Source organism: Anabrus simplex, chromosome 8, assembly GCF_040414725.1.
Source record: "Anabrus simplex isolate iqAnaSimp1 chromosome 8, ASM4041472v1, whole genome shotgun sequence".
Taxonomy (NCBI): Eukaryota; Metazoa; Arthropoda; class Insecta; order Orthoptera; family Tettigoniidae; genus Anabrus; species Anabrus simplex.
Window position 1 is genome coordinate 115941873 of NC_090272.1, and position 24308 is coordinate 115966180.

The following is a 24308-nucleotide window of genomic DNA, read 5'->3' on the forward strand; positions in this document are numbered from 1 at the left end:
AGTACTAGTAAAAATAAACAACCATACCTACGCTAATCAAAAGAAAAATAAGACAGTTCCAATCCTTAGTGATTGAGGGAATAGGCGGAAGGGATATAAGGGAAACGAGGGGAGTGAAATAATCTCTAGGCCTCACAGAGTGTAAACGAAAGAAATACCAGACCCAGCTACAGGGCCTCTGGTCACCGTACTATTTGAGTTACTCCGATTTTTCACGTTTTTACGACAGCAAGGTGAGAATGTGGATGTATTCTGCGCTTCCACCACTGAGAACATACGAGTTTGCGGTAGATTTTCAACACTTGTATAGGGAGCGATTTCTGTTTTCGGCACACGTCATGTGCATTCGGGAGATGGTGGGTTTGAAACCTATAGTAAGCAACCTTGAAGATCATTTCGTGTAGTTTCACACAAGACAAGTGCTTTAACTGTACCTGAATCCATTACAGCCTGCGTAATGTATACAGTACTTCATTTCTGAATCCGCCCCGTATTGTAGAGGTATGTCTTTTACTCGGAGACCCTAGCTTCGATTTCCGACCAGGCCAGAGATTTTAATCCTCGACTGAGAACTTAGCGAAATTCACACGACCTCTTGAGACCAACTAACTAATAATTAATGTTATTTGCTTTACATCCCCCTGACTACATTTTTACAGTTTTCGAAGACACCGAGGTACCGAAATTTAGTCCGGCAGGATTTCTTTTACGTGCTAATAAATCTACCGATACGGTGATGACGTATTTTAGCACCTTCAAATACCACCGGACTGAGCCGGGATCGAACCTGCTATCCTGGAGTCAGAAGGTTAGCGCCCGAACCATCTGAGCCACTCAGCCAGGCAATGAGATCAACTTAGGAGCTTTCTAATACGAGGCGGCAGACCCGATCACGCAAGCCAGGTGGAAAGGTGACGATGTCATAGCGGAGACCACGTGGCACTCTATATCTTCAGGCCATCTTGCCCGGCACCAGTCGTTTTGACAAACCGAGGCCTTGCTCTTTGGGTCCATTTGTTTTGTGTTAATATGCATTTTTACTTAAAAAGTAGAAATCTGTATCGATTTCAATCAATAAGATATTTCCGAGAATGTAAATTGTTTGCGTTCCGAAGAACAAATCATGTTGTTTAAAAAAGATTTGTATGTAACTAAAAATAGAAAACTCTAAAGCATAGATAAGAAAAACATCTAAATTTGTGCTGCTGGACTTTGTGGCTGGGTATTGTACAGACGCCAGCCTGTTGACGAATAAATTATAAACGCAGTTTATTACTGGCACACACATTTTTGTCAAATTGGCATCAAACATTTTACTTCATGAGATCAGTATTAAATTTAATTTTTTCTTGCAACAGTTGTTGTACAAGCTACTGGTTATTTTTGAAATACTAAGGCGATGTATTGAACATAGGACACTGGGACTTAAGAGGTCCTGGTCATGGCCATTTTCCCTCCCACTTCTAGCCTTCCCTAATACCAGAGTTACCGAAAATGTAACTTGGATATAATATACGGAGTGATCCAACGTCCCCTTATATTTCATGAATATAGGCAACCCATCTAACACTGATAGTCCTTACGGTCGATATAGGTTTGCATGATTGTCAACAACGAGAAACGATGCTGACTTGCACAAGAAAAACGACCTATTACAATCTTCATGCCAAGATGAAGGGATCATTCCACAAACATATTGTTTGTTGTATGATGTTATAATATATGTACCACTTCCAAGTTAATATGTTGCGCGATGTGATCTGTTCGGGTTAAATACCGTAGTGAATGGGCACACATTTCGAGAGAGAGTTTCCTGCGAGAATGGAGAATGTCGTCAGTTAGGATGGGTCGGTTAGATGATTCTCATACATTAAGATCTCTGAATGGATCCACGGTTCAAATAGTACTCTGTGCAGGTATTTTAAAAGTTATTAACGACTTAATTTTACCTATGTACGGTAGATAACACAATGTTTCATTAAGTATGTACCTGGCTGAACTTTAGATCTGTGAAAAAATGTACACAACTCAAAGCTTGTTCATTCACTCGTCTAGTGGAAGCGAACATAATCATTATCACAGTAGAACCTCATCAATCCAGACTAATTGCGACTCTAGGTTGTCCGAATTAATGAAAGTCCAGATTAAACAGAATAACTTACGAAATGAGCCCGGTTACGTATTTAAACACTCCGCGCAGTAAAATAACGTACGGTAAAACTACCTTATTTCGTGACATACTTTATTTCGTGATACGCGACATATTATTGATCTTGAAGTAAGGTAGGCGTTTTACACTGAGTTCCACCAGTCCTCAGCAGGAGTGCCTTTAGACGGAGAAAATATTATGAGCGGGAATTGCCGCTGGGTGAAGGACAGGTAGTTGATTGTATGTTATGTGGATGGAAACACGCTACTTGTTGGTCTGTTCCTGTAGTAAAACGTTATTATGGTAAGTTGATCAAGTAATTATTCAGACAAATATATGCACTTATATTCTCTAAGGAACTCACTTATAACATCAGTAGTCAGAGTTGGATTTAAGTGCGTTATTAATTAAATAATTGCTTAGGAAAATGACTACGATTCTTACGTTTTGTGTCCATTTCAGACATAATGGTTCCAGCGTTAAGCAAATGTGTGAAGGAGGAAAACAGCAACAAACTCAAAAAAAACGGGTCTTGTGACCAAAGAAGACAAGCCTATTCATCAGTTGATCTTCGGGGAGCGCTTCAGAAGGTTTTGGAGGAAAAGTGGTCTATATACAAGGCTGCTAAACATTTCACCGTTCCGTGTAGTACTCAAAAAGAAAATATGTCTACTGTATTTTAAAAATGGGTAGACCATTTGCCCTTACGAGTGAACTGCAGATTAAGTTAGTTAATTTCATAGTAAAAATGCAGGAATTGGGGATCGGTCTGAACATTAACCGAATAAGATATGTTGCGTATGCTATGGCCAAAAACAGTATGCAAACAATGACAAAGTTTCCTTTCAGTGAAGTGAAAAATTGTGCAAGCTGGAAATGCTGCAGGTGAATTAGGTCCACTTCTAATCATTTTTAAAGGAGTGAGAATGTCAGATTCATTGACGAATGGTGCCTTCCTAACGCCTCAGTAGCCCTGTCACAGAGTGAATGGATTAACAGTAAACTTTTCTTAAAGTGGTTCAAGGAATTTGTTCGAGGTCTTGGTTCAGAAAGACCTGTGATACCGATAATGAATTCCCATGTCTGTCACGTGACACCAGAAGTACTGGAAATTGCATCCATGAATAAAATTATCGTTGTGACTATTCCACCGCATACCAACCACACGTTCCTGATCAGGCCAGAGCTGCCAACACACATCGATCTACACCAGTTTCTGATCAAGCCGGAAAATCCACTACACATGTCACTCCAGTGAAATTGGTATCTACGGAAAAACCAGAAAAATGATGATATTTGCGCCACCTGTAACGACAGCTACAGTAATGGGAAGAATAAAAGTCCTTGGATTCAGTGCTGCTTCTGTTTGCGATGGTTCCATGAAGGCTGTCAATCCATTGATTCATCTGGTGCTATTGTATTTATGTGTAGTGTTTGTGAATACCGATGATAAAATGAGCGAAAAGTGTGTGAAGTGAACTGTAACAATGCTCAGAAAAGTTATCACGGAGTTCAGTACATTATCACGAAGTTAGGTATACTGTGTCACGGAATTAGGTAGCATGCCCACTTTGCTTATTACATGTTATAACTCCAAATGTATTGCATTTTTGAACGTTCTTTATCATGTGTTTGTAGAATAATGTATAGGTACTCAGCATGTAAACTATAAAATTCCTAGATCGAGTATTTGTCCTGATATATTACTTACAATCCTTAATATCACGAAGTTAGGTAGGTTTACCCTATACAGTACAGAATTTTAAGCTTCATCCGATCGCGAGGACGGAAGATTGGGCGCATTTTTGTATTATATCGCAAATTTCTCGCCAGAGAGTTGAGAAAGGCATGGAAGGGGCAGATATTCCTTAGTCATCTCGTCGCTAGCCGGAGTTCAATTCAGACCGTCCACCCCTCCCTGCCATCTCAGTACAATCCGAAAAATGACGGTGATGGCCAAGCTGCCGTCTTGCGAGTGGAGGCGACAAATAAGTTTTCCATACCTCAATAGAAGATGTAAGTAAATATTTACTTATTTTTGCTAGTATTTAGGAATTATATTCATCTTTACGTAAACTAGTGTGGCCTAAAGTATTTCCTATTTTTTATTCAAATATAGTTTCTTTATTCTTGCCAGAAAATACTAACAAAGAATTTACTGACCTAGTTATCTAGTCCTTTGTTCAGGGCTTAACTATACTACGATTCTGATAATACTCTTAGAATTCTTGAGGAACTGGGGAAGGAAACAGGGGAAGTAACAGTTCTAGACTTGTGTTATTATTTTAAAGGAAAAATGTAAAACATATAAATATATAGACTTAAACATTTTTATTTTATTTTATGTTTTTTTATAAAACCTATTATTTGGGTTAAATAGTAAAGAAAAAGAAACTTGAAGGGCTGAAAATATTTTATCAATTTACTAACCGAAAGATGTGAAGAAATAAATTCATTTTAAAGATTTCTGTGGTGTAACTTATGTAATAAATATTTCTGTGAATTATTTAATAAATATGTTTGTTCAAAACTGTGATTGTCAAGTTTTTCAGAATTGCAGTCCTGATTACTTTAAAGCGGTGCGGGTAAATTGGGGAAAATTTAATGAAAATGATCTAATATGATGGGCGGCCAAGTTGGCGCCCACGCGAGCGCGAGCGGATGAAAGTTAAATGTAAGAAATACACAGGTTATTTAGTATACAATTTATAACGCAATACAGTATTAGGCCATATAAAACACAGAATAACTACTGCAGTACAGAATTAGAACGTGGCAAACTATGCACACCTTCGTTGACCACATTTGACAGGCTTAATGGTTTGAAGAAACTGCTGATCTTTTGTTGTCTTCCTTTGACATTAATTCCTTTAATGACGATGATGATGCTTGTTTTTTAAAGGGGCCTAACATCTAAGGTCATCAGCGCATTCATTTAATAATTAAGTCATGCCGATGCCTCAATGTTTCACAATATGCAGATATGTTTTTATCGTTGTTATCTTCAACGTATTTAATGGCAATGCTTAGATGGTATTTAATTTCACTAAGTTTTAGCTTAGGTTTAAATATATCACCTCCTTCATCCTGGTTATATTCATCCTTCAACGATCCTCTCCTCTGCCTAGTTTACAACATTGCGCTCGTAACTCGGCTTTATACTGTAATTGCATGTATGTATTATTATTAAGTGAAGTCCGGATTAATGGGGTCTGGATTAAGCAGGTTCTACTTTATTAAATCTACACCCACGATGTATTCCAATACGTGGATATCTTACTCATTTTGGAAACACGTTACAGAAGTCATTACAGTCACAACGGCTTTATTACAGGCGGTTTCCTGAGAGAAGAAAGTCGACGGCTGCAAAATTATGGAGGCTTGACCGACGTTTTATGCCCTACTAAAATGCTTGGATGGAAACTCACTCTTAGAGAAGCTCCTACCACATCTTTAAGTTATGAATAGTTTGTTTAGACGCTGTCTGTAATGTCTCTCATATTGCCACAAAGTTATTTCTTAAACAGAATAACATCAGTCTGTCATTTCTTTTTTCAGTACAGTGAAAATCCTCACTTTGGATAACCCTATATCCCGGACACCATAGGACATATAGTGAATGCACTGTTTAATTTAGTATACATTTATATGTGAAAAACGCTCTGTACATTGGACACCCTTCAACTCTGGATATTGGACAGCCATTCAATGTGAGTTTGGATAGGTTCAAAATATTGTCTTGAGTTTTGTAATGGTTTCAATGCAAGCAATTTGAACATTGTCACTATACATGATGCATGTCAAAAAGCATTTGAAAACAATAACATTAAGACAGTGGGCCTTCCTATAATTTGGCTGATAAATGTAACAATGCAATCGAATCCACACGGAGTGTGCCTCGACGCAGTTTGCTGGTGCTTGAGTGGGCATAAAAAAAATCAATAATGAAACGTGTTAAATGAGGAATTGAAATGAGTCCCTAAATTCTTTCGCAGTGAATTATGAGACGTTGGTGTTTTTAGTGATTTAGATATTGTGTTGGACGTCTACGATGATATTGCAGGAAGCATTGATGAAATGTTACAAAAAATAAGAAGAAAAAGAAGACATTTTCTGTCCCCAAGGAGCCACCTACTCATCAAAATGCTGTGCAGTGTATTAATGATTGGGAACATCATGCGTTTGTGTATAACAAACCAGAAATTATTGAATCTCTATTAAGATTACGTAGGAACATTGAATCAGAATGGGCACGTGCAAAAGTCGAAAAATAAAACAGTCTCGTGACTGATTTTTCGCTATGCAGTAAAGGGTGAGTAGTGAACAATATAATATGCAGAATAAATGTAAGACAATATTGTAGTGCTTAAAAAAAAAGCTTTTAGTAGGCATGAAATTCAGTATACTGTACTGCATATAAATTCAAACTCTTCTGTTTAATTACGTATACACAATACGCACTGGCTCAGATATGTTCCTTTCCTGAACTGTCAGTGTAATTTTGAAATTCTGTACACTCACCCTGTAGATTGGACTACTGTACTACATTGAAAACATGTTTAAAGAACCGTAGGTGTAGGTAACTTCACCCTTCTTATCGGCAATTACAGCAATATCTTCTGGATATGACTTCGACTCTCTGCGAGCATTTTCTCAATTGATTACAAGAAGTGGTCAATGAAAAAAACATTTTGTAATTAGTACGGTGCTCTTTTAGGATGAATTACGATTTAAGAAAACGTCAAGAAAAGGTCAAATAAAAAATCCATTCTTTGAAAAGGATTTTCGTACTATGTTTATAATAATAGACGTAATAAAAACTTGCACAGCCTTGGATTTGAACCTGTGTAGCCTGGGATCATAATCCTAAAGGTGTGCGTTTTTGCCGCCTCAGATAGTGTGAGGCTTGGCACATGATAATTAGTTCGCAGTCTAGACGTCATCTGTTCCTTGATCCAATGTACGTTACCTATTCTAAACTAAGTGTTATACACAGCTGTAATCGATTCATGAATTCATTAGAGTTTCTACCATTGAATTGCACCAGGCACAAACAATTCTGCCTGTACTGTGGAACTTAACCCCAAACATATCGTAATACTAAAATTGTATGGGAAGAGGAATCGAAAAAAAATTAAGATGATTCGAATCCCACTTTCGGCAACCCTGAATATAGTTCTCAGTGGTACCGAGCTCGATAGCTGCAGTCGCTTGAGTGCGGGCAGTATCCATTAATCGGGAGATAGTGGGTTCGAGCCCCACTGTCGGCAGCCCTGAAGATGGTTTTCCGTGGTTTCCCATTTTCACACCAGACAAATGTCAGGGCTGTACCTTAATTAAGGCCATGGCTGCTTCCTTCCAATTCCTAGGCCTTTCCTATCCCATCGTCGCCGTAAGACATATTTGTGTCGGCACGACGTAGAGAAACTTGTAAAATAAATAAATTAAGATACCTGAACACTGCGGGTTGCATAAAATTAAATTGAGTGGGGCTGCTGGATCACTGTTTATACAGAATGGTCGGAAACAACGTGAACCGTGTACATGAGCTTTAGAGGGTTGGGCATACTGATCAATAATTAGAAAGAAATACTTCGATATCTCGCACCGTTTCATTTTATTAGCTGCTGAATTTACCCGATCAAAGAGCTTCGCGGGCGAATTAAAATAACCCTGCGAGGCGATGTTGCTAAATCCGCACGTGTCTTAAGAATGCCTTGAGAGCCATGCTGAGAAATCAGCATCAAACACGAACACACCGCTGGTTTCAGCCAGTGTCAGCGTAGCGTATTTGTTTTGCCTCGAACCTGACATCTCGGAGGTTCATATTCAAACCCCTCTCTGGCCAAATTTCCTTCTTCGACTGGTGCTCTCGTACTAGTTTTAAGCCACGTACTGATTTAGCAACACCGCCTCGCTAAGCCCATTTGAATTAATCCTCGAAGTGATCTGATTGGTTAATTTCAGCAGCTGACAAAATAACAACGGCGCAAGATATCGAATTATTTCTTTCGAATTATTTATCAGTATGACCAACCCTCTAATGCTGACACACCCGATTAACGTTTTTTCGGACCACCCTGTATATGTGTAATATGCAGTATATGTATAATTTGATAATCTGGTTTCGAGAATGCAAATATTGAATAAGAAACGGGTGAGCAGATTTCAAAGAATAACCCGTCATTTTAAAGCGAACAATCCGGAGAAACTCCCCCACCTCCCCCCGGAGTAATAGTCATTTTGATCTGATTGTCCATTTTCCTATATCATTTTCTAACTGTTGTTTTCTTCAAATAGTTCCACGGGTTTTCGCTACATACCATGAGCCAGATGTTGCTACCGCTAAAACGTTATAATAGTTAGTTTCAAAGCAGAAGTGCTTTCGCAAAATTTAAGAAACATCAAGTTTACCACCAGCTGTGACTTGGAAATTCGTTGTTGCGAAGTAGTTACCTTCCCTATATACATTGGCTAAACTATTACAAAATTAAAACACTGCCATGTCTTTATTGCAAATTTGCTGTATGTCAAGTGACGTGGATGGGTTTGATAGCGTCGATGGGATAGAAAGGGGCTAGGGGTGACCGTGGCCTTCATGAAGGTGTATCCCCAGCATTCGCCTGTGTTAAGCGACGTGCGCACAGACATGGACGACCTGAGAGACACTTGAGCTCTGAGAGTTTCAACAGCGCCAACTAAATCGCTAATACCCATTACAAGTGCATTGGAATCAAAATTATGTTTTTTTTAAAGCATTTTCTGCACAAACCACGAGTTATTTTTTAAATAGAAATAATGCTTTGCCTTAACCTGCCAGTGCACGGGTCACAAAAAGTTACATGAGTAAACGGGTTGGGTCTCACAGACCCATCATCATATTTCTTTTTTTTATAGTAGGGCCTATGCTAATATATTTTTATTTTCAGTATTCATTCCCTCCTATTCCGATAACATCATAAACACATTGCTGTCACAAAACCTTTGATGATTAACACTTACTTAACATTTTACAAAGCAATTCTCTAACCACTGCAAATTAACACACACAATATTTTATTTGATCACAAAATTCAGAACTTATCAAGTCAAAATTTATGAAATCGTCATAACCTAATCTTCATGATCCAGAATGTTCACTGGAACATTCAAATTTCAGCTTTACATTCACTGCACACAAATACGGAGGGTTCAAGATACATTTACTTTCTGCACAAACAGCACGAGTAGTGGGTCTTTTCTGACTCTACAGTATGCACGACGTCCTCTTTTATTTTCTGTATTTTCACGCCCTGCTTCTGCCGTCAAGCCAGATATCCTTCTTGCAGTATCGCGAATGCTCTTAGGAAGATATCTTGAGACACCTCTTTCTCTTATTTGTTCTTCAGTTAGAAGAAACAAGAGTTTCTTCAAAAAAATTATTCTGTTCCTTGCGCTTGGAGAGTTAGTGTTGTTGGCTCTGAATATTAAATATTCGTTAAAGCCTATAATATTCAGCAACGCATAGAAGACGACCATTGTCCTTATGGTGTTTCGAGCCGTCCTTTCGTCTACACAGGCTACACCACCCTTGCCTGAATTATAGAATGTGACTATTACAGGCTTCCTCTTTCCTTCTATACTTTCCTCAGTTTTATCGTCGCTGTGCATCGACGAGACAAAAACCATAGTAAATTTCATCATCTGATAATGGTTCCTCCAATAATGCGGCAACTCGTTCCATGTCACGTGGATTGCTGACATCATAACACTCCTTTTTCTTAGACCTACGAAGAAACGAACTCATTAGCCTAGGTCAACCCATTTTAAGTCTCACCTCTGTACTTAAAACCCAAGGAACTAAGGTGAAAGACAGCCAGGCTAGCTAAACCACGGATTTGGACAAGACGCTAAGTAATAATCACCCTATAATCTTCTTTATGTACACGGTTAATATGGAAAGACTAAAATGCTTATGATAAAAAAAAACTTACACGACTGCACGGGTTGGGTCTCACAGGCCCACAGAGCACTTTAACTTACCACTGCTCACGTACTAAAGCAATCACTTCCCTGTTCGTCTGCAGGAATACTACACCGGTGATAAAAGGAAGGTAGCAGAAGCCGGAAGTATGCAGCTATCACCGTCTATCAGAAAATGTTGGAAATACCAGCGCATGGGTCTCACAGACCCAACCCGTGCATTGGCGGGTTAATTACAGAACACTAGTATTCAAGGGATCGAGATAATTGCCGTTTCCCTCCAATCATAGCCTTTTCTCACCCCAGCCTTACCGAAAACCTGCCTCCGATAGTGAGAACATAAATCTCTAGCAATGAAATAATTTTTGACAATTTTATTCTACAATGGAAAATGTAAAGTAAGCGGAAATATTGATAAGCACGGAAAAAAGGAGGGGTGAAACTGAGGTGCCAAATGTGGGATAAACAGAATGCTGGATGAGCGCAGAAAATGGTAGGACTAAGATGGAAATCGTGGGATAAGATGAATGTTACACGACCGTATAAAAGAGGTAGATACAAGTTATATGCGATAAATATAACAAGACACTCTCGGACAAGGATTACGGTCTAATAATGTAGTCTATGTGAAGGAAAAGGAGCGCACAAGGGTATTTATACTGTATAAATCAAATACTGGGACATTCACGAAAGTAAGATACTATGTAAGATGGGAGAGACGCATGAAAAGACAATGAAAATAATAAAACGCAAAGTCGCAAGGCAAAAACTTTATATAATGCCGTCACCACAAGTAGTTTCTCTCCTCGTCAGTCATAATTCATAAAATCCGTTTCTTTTCACACTCATTCACTTTCCAGGAGATAAATATGCAAAAAATATTTTATTAGATCTAAATGATAATGGTGATCATCTTTCAGTGTGTCTACCACTACGGAGAACGGGTCTATGAAACATCAGTGGTGCGTTAAGAAAAATGCCTACTCCTTTCTGCGATTCACCCCTCACGAAGTATCTTATACTAACCGACTGTTTTAGCATTACATTAAATAACTTGAGGTAAGAAACCTGGAAATAGAACCCAGCTGCTTAAAGAATTATTCTAAGAGTTAGCAAGTAAGGGAAAGTTAGTAACTTATCCTCCAACATTCACCTCACATGGCCCAACCACCAAAGACAGTTTTTGGCACAAATTCATCTACCCAATTTTATATCCTCATTCCCAGTACCATCCTGCTACTGTTCTCACCTGTTCGTAACAACAATAATTTTCACTCTTTTCGTGTCCACTACTTCCTGTCAGCTTTCACAATCGTACAGCAAAATTAGTCTGGAAACAGAACACCATAAATATTATTTCCTCCTAGAATCTGCATCTTTCTTATGAAATACCTATCATTTCAGCTACCTCCTCACTGCGTTAGCTATCCTAAGTATATATTCGAGTTCACTAACTATATGTTACATAGCTAAAGTGGAAAAAAGTTCGTAGTGGTCTACATTACGCTGAGTACGTTACTTTGCAGACAACAAAACCAGTGTAAGATTCTTGACGAATTGGAAGTCAGTCGAAGATCAGCCAGGTTATCAAATGTCGCGCCAACACCTAGACAAACGTATTAGCTCATAGTGATGGTAAAGGAAATCCAAACTAAGTTTAACACGGTGGTATCTTTTAGGACTAGGACAGTCGAAAACTGCCAGCGATTCGTTACTCAAGCGAGTAAGTAACAATAGGACATATCCAGTCATTATGCCCTAGTGACTATCATTTTCGAGATGTGGAGTCCGCTTACGAATCTCGAGCTGACTGATTGGCGGTGGATTCACTTGTTCCAACAACACAGTTTATCTTACCTGCAGCTGAGGTTTTGGGAACACCGAGTTCTAGATAATGGCGTCTGGCCTCCAGTCTCACAGATTGACTCTACCGTTTCTAAACTCTAAGACAACTTGAACCAGAGTTTCCTAAGTACATACTGGTCATATAGTTGTTGATCTACAAACCATGTTACCATAGACCGACAGAAACCTTGATGAACGTATATAATAGATCCAACGGTCTGGTTTAAATTTCACGCCGATCAGCCTAGTGAGGTCAGTGAAAGGAAAATATAATGTACTATGCAACCATTCCACTCTCTAGCCAGAAATATGGCCTTCGTAACATAAAAATAATAGGCCTTCTAATGGGAGCAAGGGAAACATTTTCTGAGGTACATGAGAAATTCTTTGTGAAAATCAACCTTCCTGCATCACTGACAAAGAGTGTGGTTTTGTCAGCCCTGAAATTTTCTCCTTCAATACTTAGGCACTAACTGTATAGCACAGAAAAAATGGAACTTGTATATGCTTTGATCTTCCACGCAACCGTCTCATGAAATGCTCGTTTTAGTGTTGCATAAATTGTATGTATATTGGGATCTGTAATCACTTCTGAGAGTGCGACTCATTGGCTTCAGTGTTCAGGCCTTCAGTTCAGAGGGTCTCGTGTTCGATTCCCGGTCACGTCGGAGATTTTAATCGCGTTGGATTAATTCTTTTGGCTCGTGGAGTAGGTGTTTGTGTTTGTCCCAGCACTTTCCTTTTCATATTCAGACAACATTCTACACTACCAACCACCACAGAAACACGCAATAGTCATTACGTCCCTCCATATAGGGTTGGTGCTAGGAAGGGAATCGGGCCGTAAAACAGGGCCAAATCCACATGTGCGACACAGTTCACACCCGAGACCCCACAAGTGTGGGAAAAGCGGTACAAGAAGAAGAAAATAAGAAGAAGAATCAGTTCTAAGAATCAAAACGATGCATTTTTTATTGAGTCAACTCATCAACGCCCAGAAAAAGCAATCTGAATAATTGTGTTATTTTGATATATTTGGTGTCACCAAGCAAGGACAATAAAGGGTTCATCCCAACGAAATTCTAAAATAAAAAGTGTACAATAATTCATCTATTGGAGCTACTGTTTTGTACAGTTACAAAGTGGTCGTAATTTGATCTCACCGCTACGTACTCTTCTATTGAGCGCACCTTCAGTTTAGTTTCAGTACGTCTAATGCGAAGTGTTAGTAGAGGGTAAAATAAATTAACGAATTCAGTTCGAGAATTAGGACAATTGACATTTTTACAGTAGGTAGTGATCATATTTTATATCGTAAATTGTGAAAAATTAATGTTTGATCCACAAATACATTTTTACGCTTAAGAGCGGAGTAACACGTCCAAAGTCTCATTTCAGGACGTTACGTATTTTCACGCCATATTCATTGAATAATCAACACGTACGATTTTGTTACAGGATCTAAAAACTATAAATTATCTGTTACATTCTTCTTAGTAATAATCAGTGTCACCTCGTTTCTAAGTATATCTCACTTTCTCTTCCCGAAATTTTCGCACCTATGAGAACATGAATGATCAGCGAACAACTATCTTGTGAGACTTCATTATGAATATTTCAGACTTCAAAGCTTTGTTTATGTCCTAGAAACGTTCATCAGATTGAATAAAATCCTACGGCGTGCGAAAAATTATATCCACGGTCAAATGGACGTCACGTTTTAGGGTGCTGCATTTTTTTCTGGTAGTACAATTTGGAGTACACATAGTTGTTCACAAACGTGTCGCTGGTTAAACTATCGGAACACGAGTCGCCAGTGGTTCCACATCTTTTATGTGAGCAGAGAGTCTTGTAAGGTTACTCATATATAGGAAACAGAGCGTCCATATCACTAACGTACGAATACATACACTTAATGGCCAAAAGTCACGGGAAGGAGAGTCCCATTAGAAAATGTGCCACGTACGACCTCTGAGCGTTCCGACTAGCTGCGGCGTAGTTGCGCAGTCTGTCACAGACACCAGTGTCGTGAATACAGCAACATGTTGCTAGTTAACCGACTTTGGACAAGGGATAATCGTGGGTCATAGCATTGCGGAGATTACACGCGAATTCAATATCGTAGAGAATGTTACCACCCACTTAAACTACCGCACGAGAAGACCACAGGTGTTAAACGAAAGGACATCACATCGCCTCCGCAGAACTATACTGGGCGCTCGACGAGCTGCTGTGAGTCAGATCACCGCCCGGTTGTATGTTGGGAGTCAGGAATCCATTTGTACCAGAGTTAACTGCACCGCATAGGCTTCACCAGCCGACGACCAACTAATGTCCCTTTGCTGACACCTCGACACAGAGCTTAATGACGTGCATGGGTCTGCGAATACCAGCAATGGACCATCGAACTATGGCGCCATATGTTATGGTGCGATGAATCCCGTTTCCGGTTGTATCGAATTGATGGGCGCGTGAGAGTGTGGCGTATGCCCCATGAAGCTATGGATATTGCGTGTCAACAAGATGGTGTCCAGGCGAGAGTTGGCTCAGTTCTGGTCTGGGTAGCATTCTTATGGTTGCGGTTAGGCCCTAGTGTCGGGCTGCAAGGAGCGCTGCCAGGTGCACGTTATTTGGACATTCTTTCAGACCATTTGCATCCCTTTCTGGCCCTAGATAACCCTGATAGAGGTGCCATGTTTCAACAGGACAATGCGCCATGTCACCGCTTTGTGGTGGCACGCAGGTGGTTCGAGGAGAACTCCAGTGAAATACGACCACGGATTGGCCCTCCAAATCCCCTGATCTTAATCCACTCGAACATTTATGGGATGCTGTCGATGCTGGTGTCCGCTCCATGAACCCGCACCAACTACGCAAAACCAACTTAGGTATCAGTGCAAAATGCGTGTGTCCAGATTCCTCCAGAACGATCCCAAAACCTTGTAAACTCGATGGCTCGCCGTATTCACCACCGTTTTGAGGGCTCGCAGAGGAGCAACTCGTTATTAACATCACATTTGGTGTCTTCCCTTGACTTTGGCCACTCAGTGTATTATATAATGTGGCTTCGTGTGGTTTCACATTTCGACACCAAATACTGTAGCAGTACATTAATAAACGTCACGATCTCGAGGGTGATTGTAAGAATTGTATACTAATTGATTTTAATTGCTTATCTACCTTGTGAATTTGTGTTACAATATGTGGAATCAAACATGAGAAATAACTTACTGTACATACATTCATGTCGAATTATGGTTCCAATAGTTTTGTTTATTTTGTATTAAAAGTTTAGAGTTATAAATAACTTAATTAATTTAATTAAATGGGTAAGATTAAAAAGGAAAAGATTCCACTCGCAGTAGTTTTCGGCAAACTAAAAAAAGTGAAATGAAATGGAATGAAACTAAAATATCATCACCATCTTCACTAAGATTAAGTATGATGCTGATAATAATAATAATAATAATAATAATAATAATAATAATAATAATAATAATAATAATAATAATCGTACGACCTCAGAAACTCTGCACGGGCATTTGAATTTGACGCCATTCGGCTAAAAATTAAAAACTATTACTCAGATTAAAAAACGTACAATTGCATATTTTTTGTGTATATTGGTCACTGTACTGCAATATATATTACCAAGTAGTATTAATATTCTGCTCTTGGCTCAATTTAAAGTCAGTGGAGTCTCCTTCCTTTTCTCACTACGTTCGAAAATGTGAAGGAGTCTACAAAAATGTAATCTAATTTATCAGTTTACTTTATTTATCAATATTGCAATTACTCTTTATACCTATCAACATTTTGTAAATTATAATATAAAACATTTTTAAGCAGGCTATTTTGTTTATTTCATACAAGGAATAACTATTATGTCTTTTGTAACACTAGTTACTATCATTATCGCCCGGAGCTCTTGTTGGTGGACAAGCTAAAATGTTCTCATAAAACTCTTTGTGCTAATTAGGTATATAGGGTATAACTTTCGCGACATCATCTAGTTTTTCCTTAATGGGAACTTTTCCGCCATATGCAAATTTGAGAAGTAAGGTTCAGATTTCCTCCTATAAACCGTCCAATGCTTTCAGTAAACAGGCCGTCAATGAAGTGCTTAACTGCAACATACCCTGGTTCCTCTATTTGGAAGTCGGATGTTTGTACTTACTTATACTGAATTATTCTTCCGAGCCTTGAGAAAACGCTTAGACCTATTTTTAAAATGAGTAGGCCACCTTCTTTTTTGTAGTCCTGAATTTCTTCATTTAGTACTGTGTGATCACAAAATAAAAGGGCTATCCTTTTTTTGCCTCTATGATAATTTTATCATATTTTCCTAGCGTTACAAAATCAAATTGGTTACGAGCTGAGTTTATGAAGGGTAACATATCTGGAATGTTTTACTTTTAAAACTCACTCTAAATTTCAACCTTCAATAACGCCATAGAAATTCATTCAGTCTTTTTCTTCTTTCCACTTTCTGATGTGACTGCGTATAGACCAGAAATAGGAATCTTTCCGTTTTTAATCTCACCCATTCAATTACTAATACAGTTGATGTACCTATTCTTTTAAACACATTTAGCTGCTAGAGCTCTCAACTCCCACTTTGTTATTAGATTATATTTTAACACTGCAATAGTCGCGTGTTATCTGAAAGATACACGGTGGTGATTATTTGATGTAACTTGAGCTTGCTTGAGGCTAGAATCCCATCTCCTCTACTAGCTTCCTGTCTCGGGAGTGGTGACATCCTGTATTGTTTTGACCTTCATGCAATACAAATGTCACGATATGCTGCCAGATACGACGCGAATAAATCTCAATGTATTCATGTTTACCTCGAATGCGTTTGATTTGCTGTGAGTTAGCTCATTAGTGTTTGTGCTAGTGCATGCAGCTCGAGACCATTTGAAATTGAAAATGAAGATGATTGTAAATATTGTGTTCAGTGAGTTGTTTGACTAATTGGTAATATTACAATCTCAGGATCCTGAAGACTGTGAAAAGAACAATCAAATATGACAATATCATTTCTCAACATTTCAATGGACATGTTGTAAATAAACCTTAAAATGCATTTTATGTTGGTTTTTCTCTTCCACAAATTGTATAGGGGTTGTGTAGATCAGATTATTAAAGATGACCAAGGGAATATCATCACAAATGCAGCGGGCATCGCCAAAGTATGGAGATAATACTGCATCAAGCTGTTCACTGATAACCCACAACCAATGCCAGGTCACCAGAACCCAACAGACTTTGAACCAGTGATCCTTAGAGAAGAAGTGGAACATGCTATAAAAAAGCTCCGGTACCGGAAAGCACCAGGCCAAGATGGAATCACTGCTGAAATCCTAAAGAACATGGGTGACCTAGGTGTCGACATCCTGCACAAGTTATGTCAGAAGATATGGACATCTGGAAACTGGCCGGACCAGTGGTGCCACTCCGTCTTCGTACCACTGTTCAAGAAAGGTTCTCCACTTGACTGTGCAAATTATAGAACGATTGCCCTCATCTCCCATGCAAGTAAAATCCTGCTCACGGTGCTGAACGAGAGGCTGAAGACCTTCTTATTTCCACAAATCTCAGAGGAACAAACCGGGTTTGTTCCAGGCAAATGAACTCGTGAGCAGATCCTAAACATCCGGCAGGTCATAGAGAAGACAAGGGAATATAATATCAAAATGCTCCTGTGCTTCGTGGACTACAAGAAAGCCTTCGACAAGGTAAATGGTCAAAGCTCTGGGCTATACTCACTGAGATGGGGGCGCCAAGACATTTAGTGTACCTGATCCAACAATTGTACTCTTCGAACACTGCGACAGTGAGAGTTAATGGCGACCTCTCAGACGTCTTTTCTACTTGTGCTGGTGTGCAACAAGGTTGCATTCTTTCTCCCCTCTTATTTAATGTATACAGTGAGTATATTATGAGGGAGATTATCGAGGACTGGAGTGACGGCATCACAGTTGGTGGCAGGAAAATTAACAACCTCAGATATGCAGATGACACCGTGATTATTGTAACAGATGATCATGAATTAGAAACCATCATGCAGAGGCTAGACGAGCGAAGCAGAGAATATGGTCTTGAAATCAGCAATAAGAAGACCAAAGTGATGATTGTAGACCGTTTTAATAACAACAGACCTGCCATAACAAGAATTGCGGATTATGAGGTTGTCAGTCGCTTCGAGTATCTAGGATCTATTGTCACAAATACTGGAGACTGTGAAACTGAGATCCGCAAGCGCATTGCAATTGCGAGAAATTCAAAGCAAAACTTACTCGCATCTGGAAGGACACCTCCATCACTTCCAAGACAAAGCTCACCCTCATGCGAACTCTGATCTTCCCTATCGCGACCTAGGCAGCAGAAACTTGGACGATGAAGACGGCGGATCGCCGCAGGATTGATGCTCTAGAAATGTGGTGCTATAGGAGATTACTGCGAATACCATGGACAGCACACCGTACTAATGAATCGATCCTGCAACAGCTCGGCATCAGAACAAGACTGTCGACCCTTATCAACCAAAAACAACTCGGATATTTTGGTCATATTGCCAGAAGACAGGAGGCAATGGAAATACTTATCATAGAGGGAAAAGTCGAAGGCCGAAGACCTAGAGGACGTGCGCCGTTACGATGGATGGACCAGATCAAGAACTTAACCAGGATGAGCTTACAGCAAGCAAGTCACCATGCCCAAAGCAGAGACTCCTGGAGGAAGATCACCAAAAGGATTGTCACGTGATGCCACTGCACCCTTACGAAGGGTTGAACTAAGAGAGAGAGATGTATCTCTCAGATGTGACGCGACCACTGATGCTACTTTTAGGACGCGCCTAATGCAGTGTTAAATAACACACTAATATTTTAACTAATGCATCATATTAATGATACAATATTTTGGTAGACACACACATTTCGTTAATAGTAGGTACAGTAATTTTCCCCCATTGTATGCTCACGCTGCAGTTTTTAATTCGGAAATAGTGTATAACTTGACAAACCTGAGTATCGTAAATTTGTGTTGTACGCACATATACTTAGTTGTGAACAACTTGCTGTAAATAGTCTATTAACCTGGTTACACATAACAGAAAAATACCTGGCCTTTTTAATCCTACTAGTTAACTAAAACATACATCCAATCCAATCCAATCCAATCCAATCCAATCCAATCCAATCCATTCAAATCAAATCAAATCAAATCAAATCAAATCAAATCAAATCAAATCAAATCAAATCAAATCCAATCCAATCCAATCCAATCCAATCCAATCCAATCCAATCCAATCCAATCCAATCCAATCCAATCCAATCCAATCCAATCCAATCCAATCCAATCCAATCCAATCCAATCCAATCCAATCCAATCCAATCCAATCTAATCTAATCTAATCTAATCTAATCTAATCTAATCTAATCTAATCTAATCTAATCTAATCTAATCTAATCTAATCTAATCTAATCTAATCTAATCTAATCTAATCTAATCTAATCTAATCTAATCCAATCAAATGGAATGGAATCCAATTCAATCCAATCAAATCATGTGTTTTATCGCCATTTTGGAGTAGTCTTCCCTTCTTCCTCTTGTGAATCCCTCCCATTTTACGGAAACTGTAACTGACCATTACAACAACAATTCCTCTGCGTACCCTGTGGAACATAGTTTTTCTAAAATCGTGCTTATCACGTTAATTCAAACCTTTAATACATATTGTTTATTAGTCTTTATCATCAAAGCTTATTATCTGTCAGTCATTCCTATTATCCGACATTTCGTTGACGGGGTAGATACTATACTTGTCTCCCATCGTATGCTCACGCTGCAGTTTTTATTTAGGAAACTAGTGCATAAATTGACAAACCTGAGTAGGCCTATGGTAAATTTGTGTTTTACTGGAATAGTAGTCCTGTACGTCATTTTGAAAGTCCAGGTATATGTAAGTTCATATGATTTCGAGGATATAGTAATCAAACAATTGGTTCTACAGCAGTCGGCAATATTCCGCCTACGACACGGAAAGAGAGAAATTGAAGTAAAATATTCATTAGCAGAATATTTCATGAACTACCGGAGGCGGGTTAAAATTTCCCACATTCACTTGCCTGAATTCGACCCACGGGCTCTTCTTGTGAAGTAGTGACTGTCCCTTCGTCTATTACACTCTCTCCAGGTCACAGTAGTACTGAAAGTCTCTATTGCTTGTCAACAACGAACATATTACGGACAACCTACATATGTAAATAAAGGTGTAGGGAGTACCTTTTCTGAAATTTCATTTATTTCGTCATTTTTCAGATTGTTCCGAATATATTACGGAAAACAGAGGTGAAAGAATGTGGGGGGATGACTAGGAGGATATAAGACAGTCAGAATATTGAAGATTTAAAGAAGTTTTAAATCAAACTATAAAATTACTGCTATATTTCTTTCTATTCTTTTTTTCTTTTCAAATTTTACACCTTGCTAAGAGGGCAACACTTCAGGTACAGAACTATCTCGTTAGCTTAGGTACAATGTAAAATAACAGGATAATCAACAAATCGCCAGTTAACAATCTGAGCTTAAAGCTCCCAAATTAACATATGTTACCTGAGCACAACTGCTCTATTGAATCACCAGTCAAGGAGACGGAGCTTCCCATTTCTTTTACACCAATAATAAGAGCATCTTCGCTGTACAAATTTACACTTAGGAATCTACTTCTTTTCCTAATTCACACTTCCTAGGCCTATCAAAGGCACAACCTACGTTTAGCTAAATTAAACTGTATTCACTGCCTCAGATGTTCAACAGTCTGATATCTTTAACATGCTTTGGTAAGAACAAAGGTTAAATTACTGGCTTGAAAACCAAAATGAAAAGGAGGCGAACTATTGAACTCCTAGAAATCTTATAAATAAAGTTGTTCGTGTCTGTTTGTCTGTTTGTTTGTCTGTTCCACCATCACGTCGAAACGGCTGGATAGATCTCAACCAAACTTCATATTTAGAGTATACTCACCCCGGGGAAGGTTTTGATATGCATATCATTTTAAAATATTTGAAAAGACGGGGTTTTATAGGAAAACCACAACGGTTTTATACTATTATAGGCAAAATATCGAATTTGTCGTATAAGGACGAGACAAAACTCAATTTAATCCTCTTGACGCAAAGAACAAAATTCGGTAAGCCCTACGGGACAGAAAACCATGTTTCAAGGCCCTAAAACCAACCGTTACGGAGATATTGGCAGCACACTACCCCTGCTCTAGGAGTCGGATAAAGAAATGAACTGCCGTAACCATGGCAACGTCAGCTCCAGGATTCTAGAGCAGTGAGATTATGTATGTACGTTTGAGCATAGCTGCCAACCAAAATTGGTATAAATAAGACTTAATGTCTGGAAAAAATATACTGTTGTGTAAGGCACTCATAGGACTCCTTTGGGCGGTGATGGAAAGGGGGTTAAGTACCAGTATAAAAATCTTACTATATATAGAAATGGAAGTGTGTGTGTAAATGACACATCTCCTCCTAAACCACTGGAGCAATTTCAACCAAACTTGGTACACGTATTACTTACTATCGGGAGACGAGTACTGTGGGGAATAAGCCATCCCTAGCGCCCTTAAGGGAGAGGGTCAGGGGGGTAGTTACAATAATAATCGAGAATAGTGTCGAATTCATAGTTTTCGGGGTCGCTGAGTTGAAAAGTAATACTCTAGAATTTTTTAAAGTCCAGCTCCCTTTTAGGTGGGGAGCAAAGGGGGGGGTGAGATATAGAAATAATTAAAAACCGTTTCGAATCCATAGATTTCAGGGTCTCTGAGATGAATAGTATTACTTCGGATTTTTTGCAAGTCCAAGTGGGGAGCGAAGGGGGTGAGATATAAAATTAATCGAAAAACTACATATACAAATATTATCTTCTTCTTCTTACTATATATAAAAATTGATGTATGTGTGTGCGTGGGTGTGTGGGTGTGGGTGTGTAAATGAAAAATCTCCTCCAAAACCACTGGAGCAATTTCACCAAACTTGGTACACTTATCAATTAGTATCAGGAGACAAACCGCGTGAGGGTAAGACACTCCTAGCACCCTTATGGGCAGGGGGGCGAGGGGGGTGGTATAAAAATAATCTAGAATATTATCGAATCCACAGTTTTCGTGGTGGCTGAAATAATTAGTGACACTCCGATTTTTTTAAATTCATGTTCAGCCCCCTTTGGGGTGTGGGTGAGGGGGAGTGAGATATAAAAATAATCGAAAACAGTGTCGAATCTACAGTTTTCTCGGTCACTGAGATGAATGGTGACAATCCAGATTTTATATCTCTTAGTGGTGGAGGGCGGGAGGGGGACAGTCTCATTGACAGTTGAAATCCTGTACATCGTATCTATAGTGCGACGGCTAAATACATATAATTATCACTTATTAATTTTTGACAGGATCAAATACTTCCCAGTCGGTTCGAGCTTCCATAAGGACGAAGTTTTACTCGAAAACTAAATAATCTAAAACTTGAAATCAAACACATCTAAATAATTTTAAAACTACATAATAGATCATAACTATCAATCTGCAAGTCAAAAAGGAATTCTATAAAAATTCACATCACACATAACTAACTGGTCATGCAAATCTTAAAGGTTAATATTCATAAACTATTCTGGCAACGCCGAGTACTACAGCTAGTTTACATTAAATGCATAAAACCATATTTGGGCTTATGGCCTGACGTTACTGAGACTGAGATGACTAGGTGGAGAAAAAATAGTTAAGTTACAGAAATTACAAGATAGAAAAGGGCACAAAGTCATAATCACCTCACAATCAAGTTGAGAGGGAACACAAGAGGGTACGTCAATCTCTATTCCCTGGTTTCGGACGAGTCCTTTCAGTTTGTTTGAAATTTACATTTAGGGATTGAAATTTACATTTTAGAAAATGAAGTTGAATTAAATATTTGAAATCTTCCCCTCGACCTAGCTTTGAAATACTATCAGATTTTAACTGGATCTGCCATTACCTTGAACTGGTTGACCTCCCGAAGATGTACGAGGCGCACCCACCTCCCTTACGAACACACCCTATACGTAAATTGGAGCGATCACAAACACAACTTGGTCCAAAAAGTGCCAGCTTTTATAGTAGAGGGGAAAATTCCACAAAACTCTGGGCTAAGGCCCGACACACCCTCAATTATTATTGGATAATCAAATCAATATCAAAACATTTTGATTGGTAGAAAAGGAAATATACAAAACATTTCATTGGCCAACATCTTAAGTTGGCGGGAAGAGATAGAAGTGTTGTAAGCTTGAACACGCCAAAAACAACGTATAAACAGTTCAGTTTAGGAAACCTAAACTTCCCAAATTACTTTAGAATTTTAATAGTTCATCTTCACACCAGAGGACACAATATACTTTTATAGTAGCGACATCTGTTGAGAAATGTTCAAACTATTTGTAATAGTCGTTTCAAACTTTACTTTACAGAGGGCCTCATCCAAGGCGCTTAATTTAAATGAACAGGGCGGGTGTATCTCCGGTACAGAACGTCCCCCCCCCCCCCCCGCCACAAAGTCTTTCCTCAGGTGAAACAGTTTAGAAAATTTTGTTTTTTAGAAAAACGTGAAGCTGGAGTGGTAGTCGGAAAATTTATTGATGAAAGTTCAATTGTAAGTAATTACATCGAAAACAAGTCTTGAAGACTTCCTGAAGCCGTAGGAGTCCGGGATGTACAGTTCAAGTTTGACGGCAAGAGCCATAAGACAGTAAATGTCTGTAAATTCGTTTGGCTTGCCAATTTTTAAGATTTTTATCCGATTAGGTCAACTCAAGACCGTATCAGTGGTTTTTAGCTTTCGTGTCTGTTTGGCTGTTTGTCCGTCTGTTCCACCATCACGGAGAAACGGCTGGATAGATCTCGATCTAAATTGACGTATAGAGTATACTGATCCAGGGGGAAGGTTTAGATATGCATATGGTTTAATGTCACTGAATAGAATGGAGGTTTATAGGGAAACAACAAGAGTTTCCTTCCATTTTCTCTTATACTATTGATTTTCTGTAAAATCCATGGACTACATACGAAACATCCATTATACGTTATGTCGCTTTGTTTTAGACATTATTTCGCTTGGTCACTCTACACTCTTTCCTTTGAGTGAACATTCCAGGTTATTCAAATGTATTACTATTAGTCCCCAAAAATATCGAAATATGGAGGCAATTTCCACGACGGTTCAGACCTTCGCTTCGTGGTAACTGCTTTCTAAACCATAAATCATTTTCCAAAGCAGATTACACAATAGCTGCTCAATTTGGAGAG

General features: G+C 38.9%; 1 protein-coding gene across 1 annotated transcript in view; it reads left to right on the forward strand.

Moving 5' to 3' along the window:
* Positions 1-24308, forward strand: part of LOC136879328 (tachykinin-like peptides receptor 86C) — a 1256628-nt gene that overhangs the window by 544592 nt on the left and 687728 nt on the right. The window lies entirely within an intron of this gene.